Raw genomic sequence first — 27799 nt, 5'->3', positions numbered from 1 at the left:
CAGCAGTTATGACAGGAATGATAAGGCAGGAGGAATTGTGAGAGACATTGAATTCCACTTCTAGCTTTACCAAGCAGCATCTTTATGGCAGGAAATGGTTAAACGACAGCCTGGAGGACTGTATAAAGCACTTCTGGGGAAGTGTGGGACTGATGAAATGACAGGGAAGCATAAGCCCTGATTCTGCAAGGAGGACTATGCAATTAGACCCTTTATGCTTCACTTCAGTAGGGTTCTGCAGGAGTGCAGGGACCCACAAGTTAATATCTGGTGGAATCAGACCCTCAGAGGACTGGTATTAGAAATAGAAGAGCTGTTTATGAGAAAATGCTACTAAACACTGATGGGATATTTGGGGTGACTGGTTAGATAGTAGCAAGGGACAAACTTGGGGCCTTGATCCTGTTTCCATTGAAATTATTAGCAGAAGTGTCATTTACTTAAATGGGAAGAGAATTTAGCCCCTGGACAGATACTGGGGAAACTGATGGAAATTAGAGTAAGAATGAATTATTTGGAAATTGTATGGTCAGTATAATGAAAAACAGAATACTGTATAATGACAGAAGTATTTACAAGGCACCCTTGAGCAAGAAAACATATCTTGGGTTACATTAATGAATCTCTCTTTCTAAGAGTTGTGTGGGAGTTTTTGATAAATAGGGGTTAATGGTGTGTGTGTGTGTCTGAGAGTAGAAACAGTGAATTGTTCACAAGTCTCCTTCCTTTGTCATGCAGATGTGTAGTAACAGAACGATGTGGCTTGTTACACATATGTACAATGATTGCAAATTGTCTCCACAGCACCATCTATCGGTCTTTCATTGAGAATAATACCACGGAAAATGTGCTACTTAGAAACCATGTATCTGACAATTGATAGAATATAACCATCTTCGCTGCAGGCTTTCTCCCCCTCCTCTCTTTCCCTCTCCTCTCTATGCAATGTATACTAATATTACATAGGAGACATATTAGTATTCTAAATTCAGATAAGTAGAAATAACCTCTTTAAGATTACTCATTGTGCATTGGCCTGAAAATTTGGGGAACATGTTATTTTATTTTCCTGGTGTAGGAGATCTGACATGGTGTAGTAGAGCTCAGTATCTCTTCAGCATAAAATACAAAAAAAGGTTAAATAATGTCTTAAACATATTAAAATCAAGGAGATTATTTGCTGTTGTACTGTGAAAATTTCACAAAGCTACCTGCGGTATTCTGAAGTAATAACTATTATTAATAAAATGACTGGGTTCTGTTTGGATCATTTCTATCCAATGACAAACAAATGAAAAAGAACAAGCAAAGGATATTACTCCACAATTGCTATTTGAAAGCAATTTTGGTCTTTTAAATCTCCATTAATATCTTCCTCACAGCCTCCTCATTTCCTACTGCTGTCAAAAGACTTGCATTTAAAAAAGCTACCTATTAAACATGGCTCTTGGGGTATCACCATTTGCATCTCCACATGAATAACAGGATGGACTATCAGGGATCCCTTATAGCAATGTACAACTGTTAACTCTTTATGTGCATGAAGAAATATATATATATATTGAGATTAACTACTGTCCTCAGAAATGCAATCATTACTGTGGTAATTGTCCATACTTACAGGCAAATCACACCAAATCTGAGTGAGAAAATTCCCTTTATGTATAGGTATTGTTATTATACTTACCACCATAGTATCTGAGGGCCTTATAAACAGAGTAAATGTAGCCTCTCTCAGCACTCCTATGAGGCAGAGAAGTATTATCTCAATTTTCCTGATAAGGTACAGAGAAGTTGAGTGACTTGTCTGTGGTCACACAAGAAGTATATAGCAAGCTGGGAATAGAACCCAGATTTCAGGCCCTAATTTTTCATAGTCTAGTATCCCATCCACATGATCATCCTTCTTCTGAAAAGGCAGAACATTTTGCAAAATGTCTCAAAGTTAGTCAAGAGTGAAATATTATCTTGCCAGCTGCAGAAAATATTGTACTAACATACGGAAACATATCACGCATTTTCAAATTTATTAGCCCCAATCAAAAAACAAATCCCTATGTTGATTTTTCCCTCCTGTGAAAATTGCCTTTCACTTTCATTACAAATAGTACAAGATTTGAAGACAAAACAGTTTCTAGCATTGCTTCAGATATAGGTGTGTAAAAATGCGCATGTTGTTTCAACAAATTAACTGCCAATTAAATATTAAGAATCAAATTGTCAAAAGGAACATTTAATGTCCTGATATTGCAAGCTGATCCACGCAAGTGGATTTCTGTGCCCATGTCTACGTTGCAATAAAAAAAACCCAGCCAGAGCCCCAGAGTCCGGGACAGCTGACTCGAGTTTGCAGGCCTAAAAATAGCAGTGTATAGACATTCCAGCTTGGACTCCCAGGCTTTGAGACCTACCCCCATCGTGGGGTCTCAGAGCCTGAGCTCCAGTCTGAGCCCAAACATCTACACTTTCTAGCCCTGCAGCCCAAGAACTGCCAACCTGAGTCCGCTGACCTGGGTCAGCCACAGCTGTGCTGTGGGTCTTTTATTGTAGTGTAGACATGCGTGAATCCCAGTGACATTGATACAACCTGGCACTTGTGAAAAGAGCCACCCTGGTCGGCCACAGTTTGCAGCATCAGAGTCTATATTTCTGTTCCCAAGTTGTATATACTGAAAATCCTCAAATCTCTTCATGCAAGCAATATTTGAGAGTGCAAGTTGGTTCATTCATAAATCTTGGCTGCACATATAAATCCCACCTTTTAGAAACACAAAAACTTGGTTATTCAAAACTGAACACATATAAAGACATGAAAAGGCAGGCATTCCATTTTGGGAACGAATTTAGGAAGCCACTCTGAAAATGTAGCCCAAAAATTAACTTAGATTAAAAGAGGGAAAAATGAGCTAACACAACCCTACTACTAATTGCCACCCCATACACATACACATTAAACCACAGGTCCCCAATGCACTGAGATGACATAGAGGGGCTTCCACATTAGAGGGAGGGGAGAATATTACTGCTTAGGGTCATGTCCCATCCTTCTCTGGAAAACTGGGCTCCTTTCTGTTCTTTTCCTGCCTTCTGTTTTGTTGCCTCAAGCACTGGGAGCTACAGGGAGAAGCAGGGACGCGGTGCACTCAGGGGAGGAGGCGGAGGCAGAGAGGAGGTGAGTTGAGGTGGGGAGCTGCTGGTGGGTGCTCCAGTCCCAGAACACCCATGGAGTTGGCGCCTGTGGGTACAATGAGCTTCTGTAAGGATCATTGCACTTTAACACACAAGTATCACTAGCTAACAGGAGAAAAATCAACCTCAATTTCTCCAAAAGCCAAGTAATTTGTAGCACACCCAGAAGTTTAGCAGACCTGGACACCAGTGAATTGAGGGAGAGGAGGAGGAGGAAAAAGGAAGTGAGTTCTAAAGACAGTGATTCATTACACAGAACACCCTATGGGTAGCTCCTTCTCATTTGTATTAAGGAGCACTACAGCTGGGGAATCGTCGGGGATCTCAGCTACAGCAGCATGGCACAGGGAGAGAGGCAGCCAAGTCCTGAGCCATTAAGGGTATGTCTACATAGCAATAAAACACCAGACAGCTGAGTCAGCCTTGTGGGGCTCAGGTTGCAAGGCTATAAAACTGTAATGTAGATGTCCAATTTCGGGCTTGGGCTAGAGCCTGGGCTCTGGGACCCTGCAACAGGAGAAGATGTGAGAGCCCAGGTTCTAGAGTGAGTCCAAATGTCTACACTGCAATTTCATAGCCCTGCAGTCCAAGCCTTGTGAGCTCAAGTCAGCTGACATGGGCCAGCCTCAGGTGTTTTATTGCAACGTAGACATACTCTTAGGGCTTTGTCATGGAGTGAGGATGATTGCTCAATAATTTATGACTGCAGGTATGTTTAGATGCTAAGTGTCTGGACTCCACTATTCAGAACCACTTTGATGGCAACAGACTTCCACCGAGGCTCACCGTTTTGACCTAGTTTGGATTCAGTGAAAAAACAATGTCTTGATTCTCATTGGTTGCTGAATATTAATCTTATTATTTGGATTTCTACAATTATAAAAAGGGCTTCTATCCTGAGCTCGGTGCCCTGTCAAGTTAAAAAAATAAAACTAAATAGCAGCTTAACCCCAGGTTCAGCCCACAGAACTAAACCCCCGAGAACAAAACACACAAAAGTCCTCTCCTTCGAAGAGCCTGACAATCCTGGGGCACCCACAGAGGGAGCCAAGTCAGGCAGTGCCATGACCTGTAAGAGGATGTGAAATGTTTCCAAACCGTTTTCAAATAATGTTATTTAGAAAAGTCCTTCCATATGTATAACAAAAGCACTCCCCTAACACTGACAAATCCTGCTTCATGGTCTCTATTCATTCACTAAAAAGGACCTTTTCACAGGTATGCAATTTTAAAGGCTTTGGTTTTGAGCCCTAATCTGCATTTAAGCACAGAAATGGCAATACAGTACACTGCGTGGAGGAGAGAGCGTTAATAATATGGAAGGCCTGATGTGGGTTGGCTAGAGCAATTTACCCCACGCAAAAAGGACTATGGTTGGTGGAAATGCCTGGCAGGTAACAATAGAACTAATGGAATTAACTTGTTATGAATTTCAGAAATTAGACTAATAAAGAGCAGAAATGCTAATCTCTATTCTGTGCAATCATTTAGCCTCCGAAATAAAGATAGAAAAGCTCTGCACTGCAATTAGAGATAAGTATTGTATTTCATAGTATTTTGCATTTTGTATTATTTTGCATAATAGTAATAGATCTATCTGTATATTTTAAATTGTATGGAAACAGCAAACACCTGAGGAAAACTTCCTCCTTTATGGCTTACCAATGAAAATGTAAAATGCATTTATACTGAATTGGTTAGAGAGATTATTTTAAATAAGTGTTGCAAATTCCTTTTTAATGCATTTTATTATGTAATAAATCTCCATTTTAGGGAGAATTTCACATTATATCCCTTTTAAATTTCATCTCTCCTATAAGAAATGTCTTTATTAATACAAAGGGCTAGGATGATCCTGACATTAAAGCACAGGAATCGGAATTAGACCTGCATTCTATTCTTGGCTATGTGATGGACTTCCCACCTGAAATTAGGCAAGTCATGGGTTAACTTTTTCTATCCCTCAGTTTCCCCATCTGTCATATAAAGATAATGGACCATCTCCTCAGTGAGTGTAAACTGATGCAGCTTCACTGATTCCCTTGATAGAGCTCTGGTGCTTTACATCTGTAAAGATCTGCTCCATTAATTCTTACCTGCCTTCCAGTGCTGTTGGGAGGCTGAATTAATCAATATTAAGTGCTTTGGTATTCTCAGATTTTACACAAATGCAAACTTTCACTAAACTCTGGTTTCTGCCTGTTTATGAGTCCAGTAAACAAAACCAGTGATACATCCGGTGTTAGTTACACATATTTCAGGCACCAGAAAAAATAAGCAGCTTGGATGGTATTTCAAATACATAAAATCCGATAAGACCAGGAGTATCAGAAGTGATCAGCAGCTAACATATTAATGTGTTTTGAGGAGATTTTATCCTGAGGAGTGGAACTTGAGAAGGAGGGTCAGGGTTCAAGAGGGACCTGATTTCTTGTAACATTGTGGGCTTAGGAATGCAGGCCCAGCTAGGCTGCTACCCCACAAATTGTATTGCCTCAGCATATACACTGGCCTCTCAGTGTCTTCCCTATAACTCTGCTTTGTGTGCCATATTGATTACTACTAATGATAAAACTGGCACCTAGACATATGCTAGAAATAGCACAGTTTCATTTAGATGTGTAAAGACAAAAAGGGCCAAATCCTGCTGACCTTAATCAAAGGAGCAATTCCTTGAATTTCAGTGGAAATTCCCATAGGAATAAGACCAGCAGGATTTTATCCTGAAAATTAACTTCTTTGCAAATGGTAATCACTGGCGAGATGCACAGGGGACTGATAAGAGGTTATGATATGGAAAATGCCAAAAATTGTTAAAGCACATCTGTACTGGCTTAAAAAACTCCCCACATGGTTCAGTTCATCCCTGGAAATAGGAAATCTCACTTTGATACACATGCAAAGACAAGGGAATACTGATCATTAAAGGTCTCTTTGAAAGTGATAAATTAAAGACCTTTCATATGTGCAAAACAGAATTCTCTCTCTTTTAAGATAAAATATGGGAACATGGATTTAAAAAAAGGTCCTATTCCCCTCATGCAAGTAAAGAGTAACTACCTCTGAAGGCAATGGCCTTCTCTACATGAAGAATTTGAAGCCGTATTCCTACCTTTGGTCTAGTCCCGTGCAGCACCCCCAGTGCTAGGAAAGACTGAAGCACAAATGTACAATGTGTGCAGGCATTTTTACCACTGTATCACCTGGACCTGCTCTGACATGGTGATGCCCTGATGTCCATTCTAAGTTAGCACTTCTACTCCAGTCCAGTGGCATGATTTTCCCTCCACGCTCCATCTCAGACTGTCTTTGCACTGCTATCTTTCTCCCAAATGTAATTTATATAGTTAGGAAGTAATGTGTTGAATTCAGCCTGGACGTAAGCAGGCGCAACTTGATTGGCCTCAGAGGAATTAGACCTGCTTATTGGCATGGCTGAATTTGGACCAATATACCTTGACCTCATCAGTCCAGTTAGCATATTAGGTGAAGGATGAGGCAGAGGTCCACTGCTGTGTTTCTGCATTGCCTGCTGCTTCATACAACTTCCCAGGGGCCCTATTCTTTGCATGATAAGACCCCCACTGCCTACTTCTCCACTGAGAATTTTAGCAATTCCCTCACCAGTGGTCTAGCGCCAATGCATGATGCTAGCCTGGTGGAAGCGGCAGAGTAGAGCTGCATAGGGATTTTTATCACTGTGTCAACTAGATCTAGGTTTGGTCAACATTTGATGTTGCATGAAATCACCATCATTTCCCTTGTCTGTGCTGGCATCCTAGGGGCTGGAGAGCGTGTGCAAACTGCAGCCATTAATAACACTGCTCATTGATGTTTGTTTTCAACAAAATCCCGCCCCCTTTAAAAAAAATTTTGCAATCCCCTCCTTTCTCTATTTTCAATGTGATAATCTGCAGTTGTGTAGCTCATTGCCAGAGGCTGGCCTCCCGCACTGGGAGTCCCCATAGGATTCGAGAGAGCCCTGAGATGCAAGCAGGATGAGTGGCTATCAGGGCACCACCTCTGCCAGCACCATACTGAACACTGGGCAGGAAGACAATGGAGGAAGTGAGGCCCTGAGCATAGGGCACAGTGCCTGGCACAGTGCCTGGCAGTGAGAGTGCATCCCTACATTTGTTGGCTTAGCCTATTTGCCATCACCAGCTTGTGCACACCACTGGACTGGAGTGTGCCTGGGACTGTCACCTGCCCGCTGGTGGCGGCCATCAGGAGCTGTGTCTGCAGGGTTGAGTTAGGTTGGAGTCCTGACCAGACCAGCTCTTTACTCTCATGGTTCTGAATGGGGAGTAACAGGACCTGTCTTAACTCCACCCACATCTGTCTCTCCCTTTGCCTGGTCAGTCCAGAGAGCTGTCAGGTTATTGGAGATCAAGTGCCTGATGCATCCAAAAGGACGCGGAGGGGGTCCCAGGTCAGCGCTGAGCTATGCCCCTATTGCCATGACATTGGGTTTTAGTTTATTCTAGGCAATGCATTGCACCATCTGTAAAGTGCCCGCATGCAACTCCCCCGTTAGCCCTAGAAGGGACTTTCAGAAAATTGTATCTCCAGGGATCTGCAGTCTGCAAAAAGAATGGGTCAAAGTGCATTTAAGTGTTTTCAGCTAGTTATTGGTGAAGCAAAACACAACTGATTTTTTTTATAAATACAAATTGACCCCAGTCTTTGACATAACGCTCCTGATGAATAGCTTCTGCAGCATGGCTGTGCCCAGGCACTGCTTTATGTCATCATGCTGTTTTAATACTTCCAAGAAGTGTTGGCTGGCTAGTTGGCCTTTCCCTTTAAGACTTTAGCAATGTTAGAACACACATGGTTGTGAGCTTTGAAAAACAAACAAACTGTGTTTCTAAATGGATGAGCTAACGCAGAATGAAACACCAAGACTTCATGTAGGGTTTGTGGTGCTAATTCTAGGTCTGCTTAAAAAACAGAGAGGAAATATTGTATATATTTTATGCAAAGGCAGGCTTTTTTATTATTTGTTTACTGTGGAAGTGTGGCGATTTCCTCACCTTAATCGCTGTACTGGCTACAGTAGAAGTTCTTTCTGCAAGCTGAGCAGGAGTTCAGAATCAGCTGGGATTTGATTTTAAGCAGGCAGGCTAGGAGGATGATTGAGTCTGAGGGCACAAGCTAAGTTAAGCAATGTAACTATGTAACTGATACTTGTCTGCCTGTGTTCCTTTCCGCCTGTAGAGTACAGCAGTGCACACTGTTCTCCTCAGGACCCAAACCCAGACTTAAGCACGTGGACTCCTTCCTTCTGCACATTGTCTTATTCCTAACGGGTTTAACTTGGTGTTATAGGTATTGTCCTCATTTTGATTAAAGATGTAGGGAAATGGTGACTAATCCCGTTTTCCCTGGTCTAGGAGCTCTGATTAATTTGCAAACTGTATATAATTAATTTAGGCTTAAATAGAGACTGGGCTTAAATAGAGACTGGGAGTGGATGGGTCATTACACAAAGTAAAACTATTTCCCCATGTTTATCCTCCCCACCCTGTTCTTGCCAACTGCTGGAAATGGTCCACCTTAATTATCACTACAAAAGGTTTTCTCCCCCCCCCCTTTGCTGGTAGTAGCTCATCTTAAGTGATCACTCTCCTTACAGTGTGTATGGTAACACCCATTGTTTCATGTTCTCTGTGTATATAAATCTCCCCACTGTATTTTCCACTACATGCTTCCGATGAAGTGAGCTGTACCTCAGGAAAGCTTATGCTCAAATAAATTTGTTAGTCTGTAAGGTGCCACAAGTACTCCTTTTCTTTTTGTGATTTTCTCTGGTATCTGAGTTTCGCAGGAAAAGTGACAGTTCTTGCATTAAAAGAGAACAGCCCCACTTTCAGCTGAAGTTTATCACACGCACTTCCATTGAAATGGTAACGGGTCAAGAAGGTCCGCAGCGGGGTAATTCTACACACACAGCAGGAAGGCAGCTAGCTAGCTACCGCTAAGAGAGAAACTATTCCAGAGGTTTATTGCTTCTCAAAAAAAAAGCAGCAGTTGAAACAATCTTACACTTCTACAAGGTGCGATGTTATTGCAGCTGGGGATGATTGGCTCACCTTTATACTGTATGGTATACGAATGCATAATACTGAGTGCAAATATTGTAGAGTTTGATACTACTGCACCGACCCTTGTTCTTCGGGGGGCGCAGAGAACCAAACGATTGTTTGCTGTTGTGTTTTCGTTGTGCATCTCAGGGCTTTGTCCATTCAGCTGCCACAGAAGGGTTTCTTTTCAGTCGCTGTTTCTGTGCTTTATTTTTTTTTAACCAGTCCTTTTCGCTCTTCTTGGCGCACAGCTGAAAGGTGGAAGGACATTGAGTGTTGGTTGTTCACGCCTGACTTCACTCCTGGACGTTTTTATAGAAAATAATAATAAAAAAAATCAGCCTAAAACATTTTCAAAAGAAAGGAAAGGGTCACGCCAAACTGGCGAGGAATGCCTCTAGGCGGAGGGTGGCTGAGAGGCTGCAAGAGGCCACCTGCACCCTGTGTTCCATTGGAACGAAGCCTGCAGAAAGCTGGCTTTGCTCCTCGGTGGGGATTTCAGTATGATCCCCTGATTATCCTGCAGGCGGCGCTTTTAGGTATTTACGGTGCCTCCCCACCAGACCAAAAGAAAAAAAGTCCCTAGGAGAAGCAGCTCCGCCACACACCAAGGAGGGAAAGACAGAAAGAAATGATCGTGCGGGAAAGCTGACAGAAGAAACCAGCGCGAAGACAGTCCAAGGGGTGATCTCCTGTGAGAGGTATCTCTCCTGTGGCAGAGGTGTCTTAATACCGGAGAGCGGATCTCCTGGGCAGGAAAGCATCAAGTTCAGCTTATTTGTGTTCTTTTCCCTCTGATGTTCATGCCTCGCAGTTTCTCTTCCAACGGGAAACATTGCATGGGAAGGGACTGTTACTTTTTCCAGTCGGTATGGGATTCCCAGGAAGAGTAATGAGACACCACAATAAACAGCCCGGGAGGAATTTGCCACTCATCTGTTGCACTAAAGCGAAGCTACAGGCGCTGTCTCCTTGGGTGGAAGTGTTGAAGACCACCTGAATCGGGGGAGAGTGTCTGAAAGATGAAGAGAATAACATAGAAATGGGGAAAAGTGGATGAGGTGGGCGACTGCAAAAAAAAACAAACAACAAAACCATCCTAAATGGATTTAATTTATAAATGGAATTGAAATGTGCCCTGATAACAGTTGAAGTAAAAACGCTGGATAGCAACGCATGCATATAAACCAAGTAAGTTCTCACCCATTTTGGAATATTTTCTTCTTGACGCTTTGGTTTTATTGTTGTTCCTCTTAAGAGACGCCACCAATTACTGGAATTAACCAACTTTTGCCCAAATAAAAGCACGCGGTGACTACAGGGGTTTTGTACCCTCTTGGACCTAGCATTAAGCAACATTTAGGTGTCCCCCCCCCCTTTACATAACAAACGTGGCTTTTTTTTTTTTTAATCGCAATCAGTTTAATTGTTGACATTGTAGAAAGTGCCATCGTTTGGATTATTGCAAGTGAAGTCTGACACCTGCAGGATAACTGAGTATATGAAAAAAACGGAAGGGAAACAGTTTTGTGACGACGACTAGGTGGTTCAGAAGTCGCTGGTAGACAGAATCGGGGGGGTTGCGTTTGCGATGTTCATAATGTAAACCAATGGATTTATGCAGAAGGCTAATTCTTTGAGACAGGGCTTTCCGGAGGGCGAGTGAAGCTGTTTAACTGGACAGAGACTGGTTGTAGAGTTAGCGTGCGTGTGCCTTTAAGGTATAGCGGAGAGCAGCTAAGGGACCATGACCCACAGCCGTTCAGGTGAGGGCTCAGAGTGTATCAGAAATCACCTTTGTCTCATTTTAGACTTTGAATTTCGCTCACATATATTATTATTTGGCTACGGAGGTGCATAAGACAGCGCTTTCAGAAAAAAAAAAATTTGGTCCCACGCCTCCCCACCCCAGGTACAGTGCTTGACTATGACAACTATCAGGCTATAGCAAAATATTTTTTCATGGGTTACCAACCTTGTAACTGCTAACACTCAACCTCTTGGAAGGCAGTTGTAGGGCCATTGACAGGCCATTTTTTCTTTTTTTAGGCATGCTGAACTTTCTGAAACTATGATGTAATAAAACTGCAGCACTTCAGTAACAGCATATTTTCACGTAGGAAAGGATGAGTGATTAGTGTTCTAATAATAATTTATCAGCTAAAAGCATGGGGATATCACAATAGAATTTTAGTAGGACGTAATTTCCAGACAAGTAGCAACTCTGTGGGCTGTTTCTTTATCCTGCTATCAACTTGCTATCAGGAAGAGTTACTTCTTTCCCCGATCTGTCTTTGAAGCTTTGATACATCAGTTTTCCTATTTATCCTGACATTGTGAAGTTAAACATTGTTTCAGTTCTGAAAATCAAAGTTGATGGGGAACAACTACACACCAAGTGCAGCAAATTTCAGGTACGTCTTGTATTTTTTCAACCTTAAAGTATTGTGGTTTTTTTTAATTTAATTTTTTCCTACTAACCATTGCTACTGTAAAATCCTGGAAAAAAAACATAAAGAGAATCTGGTGTGAGGAGAGAGTGTGAGGTTGATGGCAAATGAACATGATGAAAATGAGCCTGATAATGACTTATATGGTAAACAAACTGACTGAAGGAATTCACCCATGCATTGAATTTACATTTTCAAGCTCCTGAATATTTTGGCTATTTTACAGTAGTCATAATTCTGTTGAAAAGAAGCAGTTGATGTTCTGGAACCTTAAACAAACACTGACAGAAAATTTATACAAAGTAAGGGTTGAATTGTAAAATCCACTGTGATTGGCAAGACCTGCAGCTTTGTTGTTGTATTGTTATTATATTTTACAAGGCAGTGTCACTAATTTTTTTATTTGTTTTACTGGAATCAAATGAGTGAGTCCGTGTTCGCATGGCAACTGAAATTTATATTTATCCAAAGGTGCCTGATAAAAGAAATAGTGGCAGTTCTTCCTGAACTAAAATATCTTCTAGCTAGAAGTAAATAGAAATGCTACTCCAAAATGCTTTCTGGTTAGTAGGCACTTCTAAAAAATTAAAATAAAAGAGACCACAAAACAGAGTTCAGACAATATATTCAGAGAAGGATAGTTTCGTTATGATAAATGCATCCACATAAACTCTATGTAATATAGCATGTACACAGTTAAACAGTAATAAGTCACTAGGACCAGATAGTATTCACCCAAGAGTTCTGAAGGAACTCAAAAGTGAAATTGCAGAAGTACTAACTGTGATATGTAACCTATCATTTAAATCAGCTTCTGTACCAGATGGCTGGAGGATAGCTAATGAGATGCCAATTTTTAAAAAAGGCTCCAGAGGAGATCATGGCAATTACAGGCCAGTACAAGCCTAACTTCAGTACCAGGCAAATTGCTTGAAACTATAGTAAAGAACAGAGTTATCAGACACACAGATGAACACAATTTGTTGGGGAAGAATCAACATGATTTTTATAAAGGGAAATCATACCTCACCAATCTACTAGAATTCTTTGAAGGGGTCAATAAGCATGTGGACAAGGGTGATTCAGTGGATATAGTGTACTTAGATTTTCAGAAAGCCTTTGACAAGGCTTTTAAGCAAAGTCAGGGAAGGTCCTCTCATGGATCAGTAACTGGTTAAAAGATAGGAAACAAAGAGTAGGAATAAATGGTCAGTTTTCAGAATGGAGAGAGGTAAATAGTAGTGTCCCCCAGGGGTCTGTACTGGGACTAGTCCTATTCAACATAATCATAAATTATCTGTAAAAAGAAGTAAACAGTGAAGTGGCAAAATTTGCAGATCATAGAATATAAGGGTTGGAAGGGACCTCAGGAGGTCATCTAGTCCAACCCCCTGCTCAAAGCAGGACCAATCCCCAACTAAATCATCCCAGCCAGGGCTTTGTCAAGCCTGACCTTGAAAACCTCAAAGGAAGGAGATTCCACCACCTCCCTAGGTAACACATTCCAGTGCTTTACTACCCTCCTAGTGAAAAAGCTTTTCCTAACATCCAGGGATGAAAGTAACTGAGGCCACTTACCGGTAGGGGTGGGACAGCTCCGGCCCCCAGAAGGGGCAGGGCCTTGGGTGGAAGGGGCGGGCCTAGGGGGGTCAGCGTCCCCCAGTCAGCCCTTCCAGTTTGGCTGGCCCACACCACCCCGGGCTCCCGTGTTGATTTAAAGGGCCTAGGGCTCCGGATGCCGCTGCTGCCGTAGCGGCAGTGGTGTCTGGAGCCCCGGGCCCTTTTAAATCGCCGGCCCCAGGGCAGCTGCTCCCTTTGTCGGCGGCCGGGGGGGCCAAAAGGGGCAGGAACGTTAAAGCGCTGCAGGGTCCTGTGCCGCGGCCCCGCCGACGGGAGGGCACAGCAACATAAAAGCGCGGCGACGGCAAAGGACCGTCCTTAAAGCGCTGCTGCGGCAGCGCTTCAATGTCCCTTCCCCTTTTGCCTCCCCTGTCGGCGGCCCTGCTGGGACGGACCCGACCAGCGGGGCCGCCGACAGGGGGAAGGGGCAGGGACATTAAAGCACTGCTGTGGCAGCGCTTTAAGGACGGTCCTTTGCCACGGCAGCACTTTAACATTGCTGCCCCTTCCCCCCTCTCCGTCGGTGGCCCGGCCAGTACAGACCCTACCAGCAGGGCACCGACAGGGGAGGCAAAAGGGGCAGGGACATTAAAGTGCTGCCGCGGCAACGCTTTAATGTGGGCTGGGTATGGGCCGGTGCGGTTCTTACCAGTACACAGTACCGGCCCCTGCCGGCTCACTTTCACCCCTGCAAACATCCAACCTAAACCTCCCCTGCTGCAACTTGAGACCATTACTCCTCATTCTGTCATCTGCTACCACTGAGAACAGTCTAGATCCATCCTCTCAGATAGTTGAAAGCAGCTATCAAATCCCCCCTCATTCTTCTCTTCTGCAGACTAAACAATCCCAGTTCCCTCAGCCTCTCCTCATAAGTCATGTGTTCCAGCCCCTTAATTATTTTTGTTGCCCTCCGCTGGACTCTTTCCAATTTTTCCACATCCTTCTTGTAGTGTGGGGACCAAAACTGGACACAGTACTCCAGATGAAGCCTCACCAATGTCGAATAGAGGGGAATGATCACGTCCCTTGATCTGCTGGCAATGCTCTTACTTATACAGCCCAAAATGCCGTTAGCCTTCTTGGCAACAAGGGCACACTGCTGACTCATATCCAGCTTCTCATCCACTGTAACCCCTAGGTCCTTTTCTGCAGAACTGCTGCCTAGCCACTTAGTCTCTAGTCTGGTGCATGGGATTCTTCCATCCTAAGTGCAGGACTCTGCACTTGTCCTTGTTGAACCTCATCAGATTTCTTTTGGCCCAATCCTCTCATTTGTCTAGGGCCCTCTGTATCCTATACCTACCCTCCAGCATATCTACCACTCCCTCCCAGTTTTAGTGTCATCTGCAAACTTGCTGAGGGTGCAATCCACGCCACCCTCCAGATCATTAATGAAGATATTGAACAAAACCGGCCCCAGGACCGACCCGTGGGGCAATCCACCTTGATCCCGGCTGCCAACTAGACAAGGAGCCATTGATCACTACCCATTGAGCCCGATGATCTAGCCAGCTTTCTATCCACCTTATAGTCCATTCATCCAGCCCATACTTTGTCAACTTGCTGGCAAGAATACTGTGGGAGACCGTATCAAAAGTTTTGCTATTGTCAAGGAATAACACATCCACTGCTTTCCCCTCATCCACAGAGCCAGTTATCTCATCATAGAAGGCAATTAGATTAGTCAGGCATGACTTGCCCTTGGTGAATCCATGCTGTCTGTGCCTGTTCACTTTCCTGTCCTCTAAGTGCTTCAGAATTGATTCCTTGAGGACCTGCTCCATGATTTTTCCAGGGACTGAGGTGAGGCTGACTGGCCTGTAGTTCCCTGGATTCTCCTTCTTCCCTTTTTTAAAGATGGGCACGACATTAGCCTTTTTCCAGTCGTCCGGGACCTCCCCCAATCGCCATGAGTTTTCAAAAATAATGGCCAATGATTCTGCAAACACATCTGCCAACTCCTTTTGCACCCTTGGATGCAGTGCATCCAGTCCACTGGACTTGTGCTTGTCCAGCTTTTCTAAATAGTCCTGAACCACTTTTTTTCTCGACAGAGGGCTGGTCACCTCCTCCCCATGCTGTGCTGCCCAGTGCAGCAGTTTGGGAGCTGACCTTGTTCATGAAGACAGAGGCAAAAAAAGCATTGAGTACATTAGCTTTTTCCACATCCTCTGTCACTAGGTTGCCTCCCTCAATCAGTAAGGGGCCCACACTTTCCTTGACTTTCTTCTTGTTGCTAACATACCTGAAGAAACCCTTCTTGTTACTCTTAACATCTCTTGCTAGCTGCAACCCCAAGTGTGATTTGGCCTTCCTGATTTCACTCGTGCATGCCTGAGAAATATTTTTGTACTCCTCCCTGGTCATTTTTCCGATCTTCCATTTATTGTAAACTTTTTTGTGTGTAAGATCAGCAAGGATATCACTGTTAAGCCAAACTGGTTGCCTGCCATATTTACTATTCTTTCTACACATCGGGATGGTTTGTTTGTGCAACCTCAATAAGGATTCTTTAAAATACAGCCAACTCTCCTGGACTCCTTTCCCCCTCATGTTATTCTCCCAGGGGATCCTGCCCATCAGTTCCCTGAGGGAGTCAAAGTCTGCTTTTTTGAAGTCCAGGGTCCGTATTCTGCTGCTCTCCTTTCTTCCTTGTGTCAGGATCCTGAACTCGACCATCTCATGGTCACTGCCTCCCAGGTTCCCATCCACTTTTGCTTCCCCTACTAATTCTTCTCAGTTTGTGAGAAGCAGGTCAAGAAGAGCTCTCCCCCTAGTTGGTTCCTCCAGCACTTGCACCAGGAAATTGTCCCCTACCCTTTCCATAAACTGCCTGGATTGTCTATGCACTGCTGTATTGCTCTCCAAGCAGATATCAGGGTGAAATCTCCCATGAGAACCAGGGCTTGTGATCCAGTAACTTCTGTTAGTTGCCGGAAGAAAGCCTCGTCCACCTCATCCCTCTGGTCCAGTGGTCTATATCAGGCTCCCACCATGACATCACCCTTGTTGTTCACACTTCTAAACTTAATCCAGAGACGCTCAGGTTTTCTGCCCTGTCTGTCCTTCCTGAACAGTTTATATCCATCCATGACAGTACTCCAGTCATGTGAGTTATCCCACCAAGTCTCTGTTATTCCAATCAAATCATAATTCCTTGACTGTGCCAGGACTTCCAGTTCTCCCTGTTTGTTTCCCAGGCTTCTTGCATTTGTGTATAAGCACTTAAGATAATTCGCTGATCGTCCCGCTTTCTCTGTATGAGGCAGGAGTCCTCCCCTTTTTCACTCTCGTGCTCGTGCTTCCTCCTGGTATCCCACTTACCTCAAGGCTTTGATGATACAACACTACTCAAGATGGTTAAGTTCAAAGCAGCCTGAAAAGAGTTACAAAGGGATCTCACAAAACTGGGTGACTTGGCAACAAAACGGCAGATGAAATTCAGTGTTGATAAATGCAAAGTAGAAAACATTAGAAAACATAATCCCAACTATGCATATAAAATGATGGGATCTAAATTAGCTGTTACCACTCAAGAAATAGATCTTGGAGTCATTGTGGATAGTTCTTTGAAAACATCCCTTCAATGTGCAGTGGCAGTCAAAAAAGCTAAAAGAATGTGGGGAATCATTAGGGAAGGGATAGATAGTAAGAACGAAAATATCATGTTGTGTCTGTATAAATCCATGGTATGCCCACATTTTGAATACTGCATGCAGATGTGGTCGCCCCATCTCAGAAAATGTATTGGAATTTGAAAAGGTACAGAAAAAGGCAACAAAATTTAGTGGGGATATAGAACAGTTTCCATATGAGGAGAGATTAATAAGACTTGGACTATTCAGCTTGGAAAAAAGACGACTAAGGTGGGATATAATAAAGGTCTATAAAATCATGATGGTTGTGGAGAAAGTAAATAAGGAAGTGTTATTTACTCCTTCTCATAACACAAGAAGTAGGGGTCATCAAATGAAATTCAGAGGCAGCAGGTTTAAAACAAACAAAAGGAAGTATTTCTTCACACAATGCACAGTTGATCTATGGAACTCTTTGCCAGAGGATTCTGTGAAGGCCAAGAGTATAACTTATTTCAAAAAAGAATTAGATAAGTTCATGGAGGATAGGTCCATCAATGGCTATTAGCCAGGATGGATGGGGTGATGTCCCTAGCCTCAGTTGCCAGAATCTAGGAATGAGCAACAAGGGATGGATCACTTGATGATTACCTGTTCTGTTCATTCCCTCTGAAGTACCTGGCATTGGCCACTGTCGGAAGACAGGATACTGGTCTAAATGGACAATTGGTCTGACCCAGAATTGCTGTTCTTATTTAGTGTAAGTCCTACATCCCATTACAAAAAAAAATTATTAGAGCATGCTTCATCAGGCACTTAAATACTCTAGTGGTAAGGGACATTTCACTTCCTAGATTGATTCCTTTATGGAAAGAATGGACCTGAATAGTTTAAACAAACTTGCCTACACAATATATCCAGATTTCGTATAACATAGCACTATCCACCACAGCAGCCAGTTTTCTGTGAAGAAAGAAGCTGGATATCACAGTGATAGGTGCCTTGGAAATATTGAAGAAAGATGGATAACTCTTAGGATCTGATCCTGTAGACCTTATTGAGACAAAAGGAAGGATTGGACCCTAGGTTTCATCACCAAAATAATTTAAGGATTCTATTCCCCATCCATGGAAGATACTGGCAAAACTTCTTGGGGTGTAGGACGGGGCCCTAAGACAATTATTGCTGTATCTTTCCCCATATCTTTTCTTTCTGTTCAGATTGTCAAACAGAGAGATTACTCCAAAGACAATCAAAACATACAGATGGATGTCTCTTAAATTCAACCCTACTCTCCTTCTATTGATGCTGACACCATTTCTTGTAGTAGCTGGTCTCCCTTTTCAGAAGACAGTCCATGAAGAAAGCATTCAGTCCCTCAGTACCTTTTCCTACTTAAGGCCCAACACTGCCAGGGCCACGCTCCTCACTTGGCAGGATTGTGACCATCATTTTGAATATGCCAGGGCCAAAATATGTTGCCTGTTAACACACATGATAATGAGCAATAGCACTCCCTTTTTAATAAAGGTTAGTTTGCGTTAGACCACTAAGGCCAACCCATCAAGTACTTGTTCAAGATGACTTGTAGAAGAAGCTATGTGGCCCAGAGAGCTAAAGTACTAGCCTCTCTCTTCCAGAGATATCTGTTTAAATCCTAATTTAGGTGGCAAGTAAAAAGTGAGTTTGTCTTGTCCAACACCTGTGGAGATTTGTCTCCATCCCCCAAACACTATGTCGTTTGGCAGCCTCTTCTCAGGAAGATCTGTGGGACTGGTGCAGCTGAAGTGCTGCAGGTCAGGATTGGAGTTTACTGGCAAAACAGTAGGGAAAGTCCTGCGCATCACCAGTCTGGGCGACGCCTGACCAGATAGGCTGTGCTATTATCCCCTTACTTCCTCAGGGCTACGTTCCCTTTTCAAATGTTAATTCAAAAAAGAAACAGATTTGCACTGGATCTGAAAAGACAACATGGAAGCAGCTAGAAAAGGCTTAATTATAGCATATTTTGAGACAAAGTAAACAAGAATGGAGGGGGGAGGCATTCACAGCAGTTGTTCTACTCAGACTAGAGCACATAATGGCTTTATTTATTGTCAGACGTATTATTATCTCTGGTCTTCTATGTCATTTCAAATCCAAGCTATGTTGGTTTACAATATAGCTGTTTCATCAGCCATAAGTTTTAAAATTACTAAAAGCAAGACAATTTAGACTTAAGATGAAAATTTGCTTTTAGTTTACCCCTTTGTAGCCATATTTTGCATCAGTGTATGGTATTAAAAATCAGTCTTTTTTTTTTTTTTTTAAAGCCCCGGACTCGTTGAGGCAGAGGAAAGACAGACTTCTGCCCTGAGCTCTGATCTGAGTGATTTAACATAGACTTTGATTATATTCTGCTTATTGAGATATGATATTGCTGAACAGTTCCTTGTGGTGTAATACACTGTAAATAAAAAGGCTCTAAAAAGTGAACACACATAAAGGGCTAATAAATTAAAGCTACTTTTTTGTAACAAAAAAGCAAGGGACATCCAGGCAGAAATCCTTTCTAGGTACATTAAATGTTTGACTAATGCAACTTGAAACTGGCAAGGTAAGAAAGCACTGAAATAGGAGTTAAATACTTTGCACAGCAAGGTTTACAAGGTAATGAAAGATTATCAGGATGCTGCAGAGAAGAAAAGTAATTAATATACCTCCGTGTAGGTCATTTTCATCCCTGCAGCGCTGGGCCATTTCACAGCTTAAAATTCCAGAAGTGCTGCTTCTACTTTTAAAAAAAATGTATTTCTTATTCAGATAGTGCAAGAGGTGTGCTAAAAATGTCACAGAATAAGTGCGTATAAAATAAGATTTGTCTTTCTTTCCAAATTATTTTGAAAGGGGATTTTAGGAAAAGAGCTTCTGAACATTTTCTGGGTTTAATTTTTCTCAAATCAAATGTTTGAGAGCCTGAGCCGTCCAAAGCTAACTTCTGCATCTGTGAGCCAGAAGCTCTGGAAGCTTCCTGGGTTCATAGATTTATAGATTTCCAAGGCCAGAAGGGACCATTGTGATTATCTAGTCTGACCTCCTGTATAACACAGGACAGAGAACTTCCCCAAAATAATTCCTGGAGCCAGGCAGGCTACACTTGTCTGAACATATCTCCCTGTGTCTATGGTATACAGGATTAGGTGCTCAAATACTATGATAATGAATGGGAAACTGATAAGTATGATATTTTTTTATTAGGCTTTTCTGCGGTAGAGTCTATGAGGCCCCAGCACTCCATTCTCCTGGACTGGCTCCATCCTTGTGGTGATCTCCCCTGTGATCTAACTGTTGTTTTAGTGTCTAGTGGTGACTTCTCCATCCCAAGATATCACCTCTATGAATTCCCAGAAGGTTCAATTTCTTTGGGCTCTCTTCTTTCATCTTCACCCTTTTTCCCTTTCTGTCATTTTCTCTCTAGTTGTCTTTACATGAAAGATAGCTGGAGATATCCCTGGATATTTAAGTGATTCCTCCTTCTCAACCCTAACTTTGATCAAGTAAGCGTGTGGCTTTTATTTCAACAGTCAGCCAAATATCTCACATGCAAAAGTGGATCTGCTGAATGAGAAGGAGGAGCACTGCCAAAAACAACCTTAACTCCAGATCTCCTGTTTACATCCACTAAGCGAAACTGTTTCCACTTGCATAAAACCAGAGCATCCAGGCTGTATGGGTCATGGGTCCAGAGCAGCTGGGGAGATGGAATCTACCACTACTGCAGCCTAGAACCAGGGTTCAGACCTGTGGTTCATCCCTTCCCTTCCCAACCTTTGAGAGCTGCCAAAGGAAATTTCACCCATTGTTTATAACTGTGCGGTCACACTTAAAACTCACCTCTCACTTTTCTCCCCACATTCTCTAATGTCCAAATCTCATACAAAGTTATTCAGGGGACACATTATGTACATCTCAAGAAGCAGACCATTGGCTCACCAAGTCTCGTGAACAGATAGTTGTGCCCCACGGTGCAAAGTCACAAGCATCTTCTCTGCTTAAGTAGCCCTGACTGGCCAGCTTTTATGGTTATGCACCCTCTGCATGCTCTCAAACCTGCTGCAGGCCATATAGAGCAAAAAGTGGGCATGGCTTTTGTTGGTTTTCAGTTTCTGAAAATTTGTCTGTGATGGGGTGTTCATCCTCATGCTAGCCTAGAAGGGGGTGATGAGGCTGAGAAGGGGCCAATTAACCAGATAAGCCACAGCTGAGGTGGCCTGTGTAACCCCTGAATGATGATGGAACCCAGCTGAGAAGAACTGAAGTGGCTAGTATAAAGCCAGGAAGCTGGCAGCAGAAGGAGGCCACAGTGAGGGCTCTGGAGGAAAGGAAGGAAATATAGGGGCAGAGCTCAGGGAAATGGCAGCAAGGTTTAGATGGTGCCGACATTGGCTGCTGATTAGAAGGACCCAGAGATGGAACCTCGAGTAGAGAGTGGGCCCAGGTTCCCCTACCAGCCACTAGGGAAGTGGCACAGTCCTGGCAGTGTGGGAGAAGACCACCACTTTTGGATGGACAGGCTTTTATAACCCCCAGAAGGGAATAACACACAGTGACCTGGCTGAGGGCCAATACAATGAAGAGAGAGGACCCTGAGTCACAGAGAGAGAGAGAGGCAGCAGGATGCACGAATGAGTGACAGAAGGGGGTGTTGGACCTGGAAGGAACTCCTTCCCAGAACAGCCAGAAGGAGGCACCCCAGTGTTGACCGTGCCCAATACCCATGTAGAACATTTAAAAATCAGAATGCTCCAAGTATCAATTTTAAGAATCAACAAAAATAAAATCTCCACCCTTGAATCCAAATAAACATGATACTCATTTCATCTGCTCCCGCTCCTAGTGAATGGCTCAGGAAAACAGATGGCTGTGCAACTTAGTATGATGCCCAGCATATTTGGGTTCTTTCAGACCAAGGAATCGGTAGTGAATTCCACAATCAAAGGCCCTGCACTGAAACCCATCATAACCAGCTGCCAAATATTAAAATCTGGAGGCTGTGAACTCAAGCCATTGGACATCTCTATCTTCATGGCAGTAGATTTGGACAGGGAAGGGGAGGTCTTTTAGGTATGCTGGACCCTAGCCATATAGGGTTTTAAAGAATGAGGCCAACAATTTGAATTGAAACCAGAAGTGAAGAAGAAACCAATGTAGTGTCTGGAGAAGTGATATATTTTTCCTATATGGTCAATATGTTTAGGCAGATAAATTCTCACATTCTGCATCTGCTATAGATTCCAAATGATCTTCAACTCTACCCATGTGTAGAGCAGACTGTAGTTATCCAATATGAAAATGAAAAAGGCATGGATGTCAATAGCAAGATCTACATTGAAGAGAAATAGTCACTATTATCTGACCAAATGCAGATTTAAAGATTTGCCTTATCTTCCTTGCACCCATTTCTCTAGGTCAGGACAAAAACTAGAATGTTAATTGTCCTTGTCTGGGGAGAAAAATGTAAAGGCATTCCTTACTCAGCATGTATTTTATCTTTAGTAGACTAGAAAACTGGTGTCATATCTAAGAAGTGTACTGGACCACACAGAGAGCACGAACTTAGTCCTAGGACAATTTCATCTTCTTCTATATTGCTATAGACTTCTGGCAACTCATTATGAAAACAGAAATGCTGTAAATACAGCTGCTGTTTGTTAGTAAATATTTTCTTATTAAAACATTTCCTTTTTAAATAGTGGGAAAGTCCCACTTACATTTTCCATAGGGGAACTGAATTAACAGCATTGGTAGTGTGTGCATTTTGGGGGATATTGTGTCTGATTCAAAACTCACGTATAATAAATATGTATACAGAGAATTTCAGCAAGAATGTTTGTGCTGACAAATCCACAAGCTGTGGAAAGGGATTTCTAGGCCAACTGTTTCCTAGGCAAACTAAATCAGTGACAGAGTCCTGTCCTCTTCTGCAGGATGTGCTTGATCCTCACCCACTAGTGTCAAAACTCCCATTGACTTCAGATGTACAGGGTCTGGCCTTCCAACCATAGCATTGTAAATACAGCATACCAAACGAGTGCAAGCACCCTATCATCTGTTCTCAGAGTGAGTTAAAATTCATGTGAGGACAGGTTAGCTAGACTAAAATGTGGTGTTCTGTGTGTATGTGGGAAATTCACCCCTCTGCAAAGTGCCAACACAAAGACTATGCACCATCTAAGAAAACTTCAGATTTTTTTCATCAAAAACCTCAACTGGAAAGTTTTCAGCTGCACTCAGACTCATTAAAAAGTCTAAATTTTCTATGGAACCACCCCCTCCACCATTATCCAGTCAGATCTAGCGTGGACCCTGCATTGGCTGCTCAAATCCCGCCTCTTGCAAAGAAGAGTTGCACTACCTACATTGCATTCAGTCTGCCTATGTGCAAAGGCGTCTAGCCTTTGCAGATGCTCTCAAGAGTGTGTTTCCCCAGCCCCCCTACAACCTACCATAGGCCACTGAATACTTGGTTACAGCTAAAAATATTATCTTTGGGTTCTCAGGTGGTGATATCCTTGCTTTTATCTCTAGCTATGTGGAGTTGCTTGTTCATAATATATCATTTCCTGGTAAATCCTCTTGTTAAACTTGACTGCTGACTACTGTGGCATCCTCTGTTGGAGAGGAATTAAAATATCTCATTTCCATTTTGTTTTGATGCAATTTTATTTAAACTAGGAGAGAGAATGTTGGATTTCATTTTGGATAATAATCCTTTAAGACAAGCTGTGCTGCAGTCAGCCAACAATACCAGATTTTAAAAATGTTGTTTATACTGATATAATCAGCTTGTTTTTTACATTTAACTTATTTGTATAGAGTGGTTGAACCTGCAAAGTATTCACAGCTGTAAAATTTAGGCTAAAAAATTCTGCATGGAGCCTTCAAATACCAGCTAGTTACCATAGAGAGGGATAGTCTGACCTTGTGTAAAATCAGGGACTACCTATAGAAAAGAGCTGCTAACTTTCCCACCCTCCTAGAAAAAGAGATGCCCATCAAAAAGGCCAATCCAGTGTCCAAACTTCTATACTTTTTAATTTTAAAGCAATTTTTTTAGTAAGTGGACCCTACAGTGTTATAAAATAATTAAGGTTTATGACACTGATGTAAAGCATATGTTATATCCATTTTTAACTGATGGGTGGTCTTGTCAAGCCTCAGTTTCCCTAAAATCTCCCAATGCAAATCAGTGGGAGAGGAAGGAATAGAATCCATATTCTAATTTCTGTGCTCGAACTGCTAGTCACATTTTCTTTTATAGGGGAAATGAAGTCAAGCACAGCACAATTGTAATGCCATATTTTGGTCTCTCCACTTAAATAGAAATATTTTCATTCATGGTTGTTTAACTTAATGGTCTTAAATTGGAACATATTTGTTTATATATTGAGGCCAGATATACCAAATGCTTAGAGCTTGGAGATTATACAGTATGTTTATTGCTGCAATATCTTCATGTGTAACTAAACTTGTAATGTGTAACTCTTCTCTAAATTCTCCTGAAGGTCTATTTTTTCCACAGCGCTTATAACATGCTTACTAAGTAAGAACTCAACTCTCTTCTGTATCTGAGTTCCATTAGGTACAGAAGACAGGTGGGGGAAGCTATCAGAAGCTGGTTGTGTCTCCTTGATTCTGTGCCCGTCAGACCCCAGTGTGAGTAAGAATAATCAAGGGATTGCTATAATTTAGGCTCCTGACAGATGGTCTGAAGGGCCAGCATAGGGAGTGGACCACTACCACAGCCCTGACATGCCCCCTCTCCTGCCTGGACATAGCCGCTACAACAGGGTGGGGGGCTGTCTGGCTGATGCAGGAACTGGTTCTGCTGTCTTTATACCAGTGAGGAGTTCTTTTCTACTAAGGGAATTCTCCATGGGCTAGTTACACATCCAGAATCCAGCCCCTTTACTGTTAGTGGTGGAAACAGGCCAGATCATAAGATAGAATCGGAACTGAAGTCTACCCAGTTACTCTGTCCATTTATCTAAAAAACCCAAGCCCAAACACATGATTTTATTATAAACAGACACTTCTTTCCCCCATCGTACTGTGCATTCACCACATTGAATAAACATGTATTCTTGTTGATATTATAGAATCATAGGACTGGCAGGGACCTCGAGAGGTCATCTAGTCCAATCCCCTGCACTCATGGCAGGACTAAGAATTATCTAAACCATTCTTGATGGGTGTTTGTCTAACCTGCTCTTAAAAATCTCCAATGATGGAGATTCCACCACCTCCCGAGGCAATTTATTCTGTTGCTTAACCACCCTGACAGTTAGGAAGTTTTTCCTAATGTCCGACCTAAACCTCCCTTGCTGCAATTTAAGCCCATTGCTTCTTGTCCTATCCTCAGAGGTTAAGAACAATTTTTCTCCCTCCTCCTTATAACAACTTTTTATGTCATTGAAAACTGTTATCATGTCCTCTGTCAGTCATCTCTTCTCCAGACTAAACAAATCCAAGGTTTTCAATCTTCCCTCACAGGTAATGTTTTCTAGACCTTTAATCATTTTTGTTGCCCTTGACCTTCCTCCCTTGCCCTTAATTAGTCTTGTCACCCACCACCTCATCATTCTGTCAACTCCAAAAATAGTTCATAAGCTCCTTGGAGCAGTGATGTTGTCATCTGTTTGTTTTGCAATGCGACAAAACTCAGAAAGGAACCAACCCATTTCACCTCCAAGAACATGGCTGGTCCAAGTTATCCTGTGTGGGGGTAATATGTCCTCCTTAATGCACAGGAAGATGTGTCCACGGAACCCAATTAGATGGTGTATCTGCAAAGCAGCTGTCGTACTCTGGAGTATTACCAAATGGATTATTAGTTTGTCACAGCTTTCGACTGAACCTATCAGAAAATCTTAATTATCCAGAAGCATTGCTGTGGAGCACTGCTTTCCCCTGGTGTTTATCACCCTGCTTCCATGCTATTCCTACTATCTAGGCATTACTGACTAAGGGCAAGGTGGATTGGGGTTGAATGAGAAATCAGGACTAAAAATCAAAATGCAATCTCCAACATGGCAAAAAATGGATGGTATTAAAAAAAAAACAAAAAACCATCACCACCAACCCCACACCAGTCAAAATAGCAGGCCCCTTCACTTCAAAACAGCCACATAAATGATTTGTGGATAAAGCTTACGACAACTGTGAGTTATATCACCAAATTAGAATAGGGCTGCTTATGTATTTATCACAGAGAATTCTTACTGACAGCTCCAAAATAGACATACTTGTATGGCTTGTTTTGCTTTTATTAACATAGCAGTTTGGTACACATTGTACAAGGAGAACTAAACATGTTCAAGTCTCTAGTTATCTTATTTCATTAGTGTTCCCTTGTTCTGTTTCTTATTTACTCAGAGCAAATGCAATATACTTACCTTAAACAAACCCTTTGCACCTAAGGAAGGGGTATAATTAAAGGCTACATTAATCAATAAACACTTCATTGTAAGGAACCTTTATGAGCAACAAGGAATACACTACATTTTGCAGTATTTGGTAATAGAAGCCCTGATTTAGGAAAGTATTTGCAGTATATGCTTAACTGTAAGCATGTGTTGAAGCCAATGGGATTATTTCAGCACTTGGTTAAAGTTAAGTACTTGCTTAAGTGCTTTCCTGAATAGGGATGCTTTTCTGAATCAGGGCCTAAGGATTGTAATTTGAAGTATGAGTGAAATATTACTCATGGTAACAGAGAAAAAACAACAGCATGGCACAACTTCATACATCAGTTCATAGGTTTTATACATATAAGATAATTTTAAAGAAGTCCATTAGTGCATGTTGCTTTTTTCAGTCTAAATCCTTTTTTTGCATTCTTCCCAGGTGGCTTTCTAGATCATAAACTTTTTTGGCATTTTCTTCTCGGCGTTTTACTGTTCATTGGATTAATTATTTGAAAGATACAGAGTTAAGGATTCCCAGCTGTGGTATATACACACATGATAAACATTCTAATGGTTTTCTTAGACTCTGTTTTTGATCCCAGTTTGGCCCATTTTCACCACTCAAGCACACAAAAGGCCATAAAGTTATCTTTTATGGCTACCTGTCAGTATAGGGGAAATCCTAAGGGGAAGAGAGACAGTTCTACTCCCCATTAAATCCTCAGTGATCTCCAGCTTGTGGAATTAACCTCTGGGGGTCAAAGACATCTTGAGATTCAGATTACAACAGTCCTAAAGCTGCTGTAATTTATACCTGGTTGGCCCCAAAATCTGAGATCCAAAAAAAAAAGGTGGTATAAAACTACTTTTGTCCTCCCCCATCCCCAGATCCTGTGGCAAGTGCTGCTTGACCACACCCAAGAATTAAGTCAATATCTTTGATTCCATTCTTTATTATCCACAAAGTGCTCCCCACCCCAAGGTTTTATGTACAACAATTCTTCAATCAATTAATCATATTCATGTAAGCCTAACAACAGATTCTTACAGTGTTTGATCTTTAGATGAACTGCACATGGCCTCCATCATATAAAACTGCTGGAGGAAGCAGGGCACCATACTCTTATGGGGCTTGGGAGTCTTCATGAGACATTTCAGAGTAACAGCCGTGTTAGTCTGTATTCACAAAAAGAAAAGGAGTACTTGTGGCACCTTAGAGACTAACCAATTTATTTGAGCATAAGCTTTCCTGAGCTACGGCTCACTTCATCGGATGCATACTGTGGAAACTGCAGAAGACATCATATACACAGAGACCATGAAACAATATCTCCTGTGAGAAAACCTGGATTTGTGCTGGAAATGGCCCATCTTGATTTTCATACACATTGTAAGGGGAGTGGTCACTTTGGATAAGCTATTACTAGCAG

This window comes from Eretmochelys imbricata, chromosome 1, assembly GCF_965152235.1.
Source record: "Eretmochelys imbricata isolate rEreImb1 chromosome 1, rEreImb1.hap1, whole genome shotgun sequence".
Classification (NCBI taxonomy): domain Eukaryota; kingdom Metazoa; phylum Chordata; order Testudines; family Cheloniidae; genus Eretmochelys; species Eretmochelys imbricata.
Note: the sequence above shows the minus strand (reverse complement) of the source record.